Here is a 6,000-nt window from a genome sequence, read left to right on the forward strand (position 1 = left end):
TTTAAAGAGTCCTCTCCTGCTGATGTTCAGGTGTATATCAGTATGTAGTGTCTCTACTTTAAAGAGTCCTCTCCTGCTGATGTTCAGGTGTATATCAGTATGTAGCATCTGTACTTTTAAAGAGTCCTCTCCTGCTGATGTTCAGGTGTATATCAGTATGTAGTGTCTCTACTTTAAAGAGTCCTCTCCTGCTGATGTTCAGGTGTATATCAGTATGTAGTGTCTCTACTTTAAAGAGTCCTCTCCTCTGATGTTCAGGTGTATATTAGTATGTAGTGTCTCTACTTTAAAGAGTCCTCTCCTGCTGATGTTCAGGTGTATATCAGTATGTAGTGTCTCTACTTTAAAGAGTCCTCTCCTGCTGATGTTCAGGTGTATATCAGTGTGTTGTGTCTCTACTTTAAAGAGTCCTCTCCCGCTGATGTTCAGGTGTATATCAGTATGTAGTGTCTCTACTTTAAAGAGTCCTCTCCTGCTGATGTTCAGGTGTATATCAGTATGTAGTGTCTCTACTTTAAAGAGTCCTCTCCTGCTGATGTTCAGGTGTATATCAGTATGTAGTGTCTCTACTTTAAAGAGTCCTCTCCTGCTGATGTTCAGGTGTATATCAGTATGTAGTGTCTCTACTTTAAGAGTCCTCTCCCGCTGATGTTCAGGTGTATATCAGTATGTAGTGTCTCTACTTTAAAGAGTCCTCTCCTGCTGATGATCAGGTGTATATCAGTATGTAGTGTCTCTACTTTAAAGAGTCCTCTCCTGCTGATGTTCAGGTGTATATCAGTATGTAGTGTCTCTACTTAAAGAGTCCTCTCCTGCTGATGATCAGGTGTATATCAGTATGTAGTGTCTCTACTTTAAAGAGTCCTCTCCCGCTGATGTTCAGGTGTATATCAGTATGTAGTGTCTCTACTTTAAAGAGTCCTCTCCTGCTGATGTTCAGGTGTATATCAGTATGTAGTGTCTCTACTTTAAAGAGTCCTCTCCTGCTGATGTTCAGGTGTATATCAGTATGTAGTGTCTCTACTTTAAAGAGTCCCTCTCCTGCTGATGTTCAGGTGTATATCAGTATGTAGTGTCTCTACTTTAAAGAGTCCTCTCCCGCTGATGTTCAGGTGTATATCAGTATGTAGTGTCTCTACTTTAAAGAGTCCTCTCCCGCTGATGTTCAGGTGTATATCAGTATGTAGTGTCTCTACTTTAAAGAGTCCTCTCCTGCTGATGTTCAGGTGTATATCAGTATGTAGTGTCTCTACTTTAAAGAGTCGGAAAGTATCGTCAAGTTAATGAAAGTAAAACATCGATTTCTAATTTTTATTTATTTTCAAATGAGGAGGAAGGAAACCCTTTGTTGCAGTTTATTTATCTTTGTTCTGCTGTGTCATTATTTATTATTTGTGACGAAGTCAAAGTGCTTTCACTTTTCTACACGTGTATTTTAAGAGCGCGTACAAACCCTCAGAGATATCCTGCACTCAAAAAATGTGTTTTGTTCATGTCTTTTAGAGTGTCTGACAATTACTAATCATGAATGTGTGTGTGTGTGTGTGTGTGTGTGTGTGTGTGTGTGTGTGTGTGTGTGTGTGTGTGTGTGTGTGTGTGTGTGTGTGTGTGTGTGTGTGTGTGTTCATCACATTGTGGGGATCGGAACATGTGTGAACAGTCACAAAGCGGGGTCCAATGTTCACGGGTAATTTATTGTAGATAAACGAGAAGTCTAGGAAGGCACTAAGTAAATGCAAATCCAATTCGCTTTTATACTAACCTATATCTGTGCAAAGTGTGTTACTGCAGAGCTGTTCACATTAGCATATAGCTATATGCTAATGTGACAGCGTTTCTAAATGAGGAAAATCAAGTAGACGAGTTTCCAGCTAGTTTCAACGTTCTTTTGTTATTTATTTTATGTGCAAAACCCTTTATTATATTAATCAGATCATTGTATTTTTGCATTCTTTAAAGACATGTCTCGAGGTAAAGTTTCTTTAAATATATTAGATGGTAGCAGAGCAGATGACTGTTCCTCTAATTTTCATATTGAACGATTGTGCAAAGAAATTCTCTGAACTATAACGGCCGCCGGAGCCATAGCTCTACCAACCATGGCTAATTCGCTGTTTAACGAGCTAAGCTAGACAAGTACACCTGCTAATCAATGCTAACGGGTTGGACATATTTATATAAAATATTACAATTATACTCACCGAAAAAAGTGTAAAAGAGACTACTTGGAATGTCGGTTAGTACAATCAACCGCACAACAAGACATTTTAATTGTCTTATACTTAACAAAAGACACGAAATCTACGGACACGTCCGTTGGGTCAAGTTCGGTAAATACAACTAGCAAAGCCTATGAGCCTACAGAGCTGACACATTGTTGTTAGCCTACAGTGAGGCTCGTACCTGTCACTCAAAGTGACCACGCCCTAATTTATGCATAACTTTAAGACTGAATATTAATTAAACAGATGAGTTGAGAAAAAATTCACTCCAGGATCCATAGACAGCAAATACCAAAGTGTTAAAATCCCTGAGTACTGATGACCAGAGTAGAAATTGTTACACTTTGGAGTAGAATGGACATAAAGTACACTTCTCAGAGTGCACCAGAACCTCTCTTTGGTGTTGATTCTTTGTGTGGTGTTGGTGTTGACTTGTGTAGTGTTTATTCTGGGATGATGGACTCCCTCAGAGTATATCTTTGCATTGAGTCTGTCTGGTCCGCATCGATCTTAGGTTTCGATTCGTCATCAGATAGGCCGCGCCTTCTCATTGGTTTAACGCAGCCTCGTGACCCTAAGCTTTTGAAAATATTCTCCTGGAAAAGCGTGACCGTGACCGTTACAGATTGACGGCAACATTTCTCCGCAGGACTGTAACGCTAGGTAAGTAGACACCAAGTGAATAATGCTTCATTTGTCTTCTTGTTTTAATTTGTATAACTAAACAACTACAAATGATGACGTTAGCAAGTAGAATATTTGTGACGTTATTGTAGTGGTAACGTTAGCCGTAGTCAGATTAACGTTAATCTGACAACGAAAGATGTATTTATTTGCTATTTTAGCTGCCGCTTCCGTGTTAATTGTTAGGCTTCATTCACACTGACTCAGGGGGAAACCGCTCCTCTTTCCAATCAGTCGACAGGGGGTAACGTTACGGAAGTGCCGCAGCGGCCTTGAATAAATGTTTTTTTAATCGATAATCAACTCTAGTCTGCAGGCACCGTTTCAAATAATGAGACCGTTAACGTTAGCAGCTGTTAGCTTAGCTACCGCCACTTACGTTATTCATGTAGAATGAATGATTTCGAAGCTCTCGCCTCCCGCCTGATATAATGTTGTTAACAGTTAAGTCTAATTTCGCTACATTTGGTACTGTACATGGAAATAGACCAATTCCAGTTGTGGAGGAAGTTTCTTATGATTCAAGTTAAGTAAAAGTACAAATACCAACCTGTGAATATACTATAAATAAAAGGCCTGCACTTAAAACCTGACTTAAGTAAAAGTATGCGAGTATAATCAGCTAAATGTACTTTAAGTATCAGTGAAAGCACTCATTGTGCAGTGAAACTGTCCCTGTCAGTGGTTTTTTTGGGATGCTTTTAGGTTTTATATTACTGCTGCATTAATGTGTATGTTGCATTTGACTTCTGTTCATGGTAATGGCCGAGCTGATCTGATTAGCTATCAAAGGTCTTTGTCAGTGTCTGACCCGTCCATCAACATATGATGTACAGTGTACTTATATTTGTGTGTATTGTTATCTTACAGTCATCTCCAGCCTTCAGGAGTACTCCGGTCCAGTGGAGGCAGCCCACATCCTAGCAGTTGGGACCACAAGAAACCGCTCCATGAGTACTACATGGCGTTGGATGGTGAGCTCCTTCCCTGCAAGGCCAAGTCTTCCCTGTCAGTGTTGATGAACTTTTTAAAGCACATCATGTGTTTGGGATCTCCTATGACCAGGCCTCAAACGGCATGTACACATTTTTGCAGACCACCATCTACAACGTTGATGTAAACTGGTTGCCATGTACACTTTTAGATGTTGGTCATCCTGCTCGGTGATTGTTAGTAGGTAAGGTATTAGTCTTTCAAAACAGTATTTGTTGTCAGTTTACTTTGACCTCTAAAGTGTTGCCCCAGCCTAAAGAGGCCTACTGAGCAAATGTACACACATTTCCACCTATGACCAATGTATTTTGTGGGTTGTTTGATGTTGCTACTGATTAGATGTTATATTTAAAACACATCAAAATTAAAAAAAATTAAATAAACGCATGTTTTCAAGAATCTGATGTGTACTTGATTTCCTGAAGTGTTAATGGTTCACCCCAACATTGTTTGCTTGGTGCACATAAGCTAAACAGCACTGACACAGTGTGAACAATGACCATGGAGAACATGTTCTCTCTCAAAGTGTTGAATAATCAGCTCTGCTCAGTGACACTGAAACACTGACTAAGAGTACATTTTAACTCTCTGAGGGTTCCAGCTCTGCACGTGTTGGAAAGCACTCAAACAGTGTCAAAACAGTTATAGAGTATATTTTGACTCCCAAAGTGTTCGAATCTAACTCTTTATTTGGAGTTTATATTTTACTCTTTTGACAGTGTTCAGAGAACACCAAACTCTTGGACCTATACACCCCCAGACTGGTGTTAAATGTACTCTTATAGAGTACAATGTACACTGTGGTTTTTGATGTGTAGACAGGAAGGGGGAATCTAACTATACTGAGAATAAAATCTTTTGAAACCACGATGTAAACATGTTTATTTCTGCTGTAAAGTTGGGCTTTTTAACATTGGTATCTATGGAAATTGCTCCCTTCTGCAGACTGCTCCTACTGGCCACTAGATGAACTGCAGTTTGAGGCACTTCCTGATTCACATCCCGGAAGTGGCCCAGAGTTCGCGCTTGAGCCCAACATTAGCCACCTTTAGCTTAGCGGTGGGGAATTGAAGTCATGTGACCGTGCTGTAGTTCCTTTATAGCCCAACATTAGCCTCCGTTAGCTTAGCGGTGGGGAATTGAAGTCATGTGACCGTGCTGTAGTTCCTTTATAGCCCATTAGCTTTTCACTTCAGAAATCATAAAGTGGGGTTAATATGTGGAGATCCTGCTGAACTAAAATAAAATGTTCTGACATAATCCAAAATCACCTGTAAAAATCCCATTGGCCCAGGGAGATGCTGCCTTCAGGGTTCAACAGAGAAACACGACGGCATTGCACTTCTCTACAGAGTGCAAAAGAAGGTTGAAGTTTCAGAGTGAACAACAGATGGTTTATGTGGAGTGTGGTGTCGGGGTCATCAGTCATCAGCGAGCACTCAATACTCACAGACTGCCAGACCCCTCAAGAGCCAATTAAAGCCTCACTATAACCACACACTGACAGACCATCCGCCTGAGAGCTGCCATGCATGCGATCCCGACCCCAAAGACTTTCAGACGCACACACTCTATCTGAGTGCTGTGAACGCTCAGCGCTGGCTTTGCAGTGATGTAACACATGCAGCATTAACCACAGGTTGCATGGCAGTGAGGAAGATGCTCTCATAAAGATATATTGTTTGTGTTCCTCAAGAGGAAGTTTATGATCTTGAGACATGTTATATAAAGATTTAAGAAGTCTTTGATGATGATACCAATTTCTACTAACGCTCTTTTAGGGGCTTTTAGAAGCTGCTCCTTTTCAACAATTTTCCATATGCGAGCAAACAGACATCGTGTTACAACGCACTCCGGGCCCAGCTGTGTGCGTCACTCTTTAGTGTCCCCAGGACTGAAGTGGAATAGTCCATTTAGCTTAGGAATCTTCCTAACGGAGTGAAAGGACCCGGAAGTCCCTCAGTGGCAGCCATGATAAGTGCTGGTTCTCTAGATGAAAGGAAAGGAGCTTTCAAACGTCCTTTATAGCCTCCTTTAGCTTAGGAACCACTTGACCTCCCTCACCAAAAGGAGAGGAGAAAATGCTGCCCCACAATGCATT

Source organism: Pseudochaenichthys georgianus, unplaced genomic scaffold (genome assembly GCF_902827115.2).
Source record: "Pseudochaenichthys georgianus unplaced genomic scaffold, fPseGeo1.2 scaffold_433_arrow_ctg1, whole genome shotgun sequence".
NCBI classification, from domain to species: Eukaryota; Metazoa; Chordata; class Actinopteri; order Perciformes; family Channichthyidae; genus Pseudochaenichthys; species Pseudochaenichthys georgianus.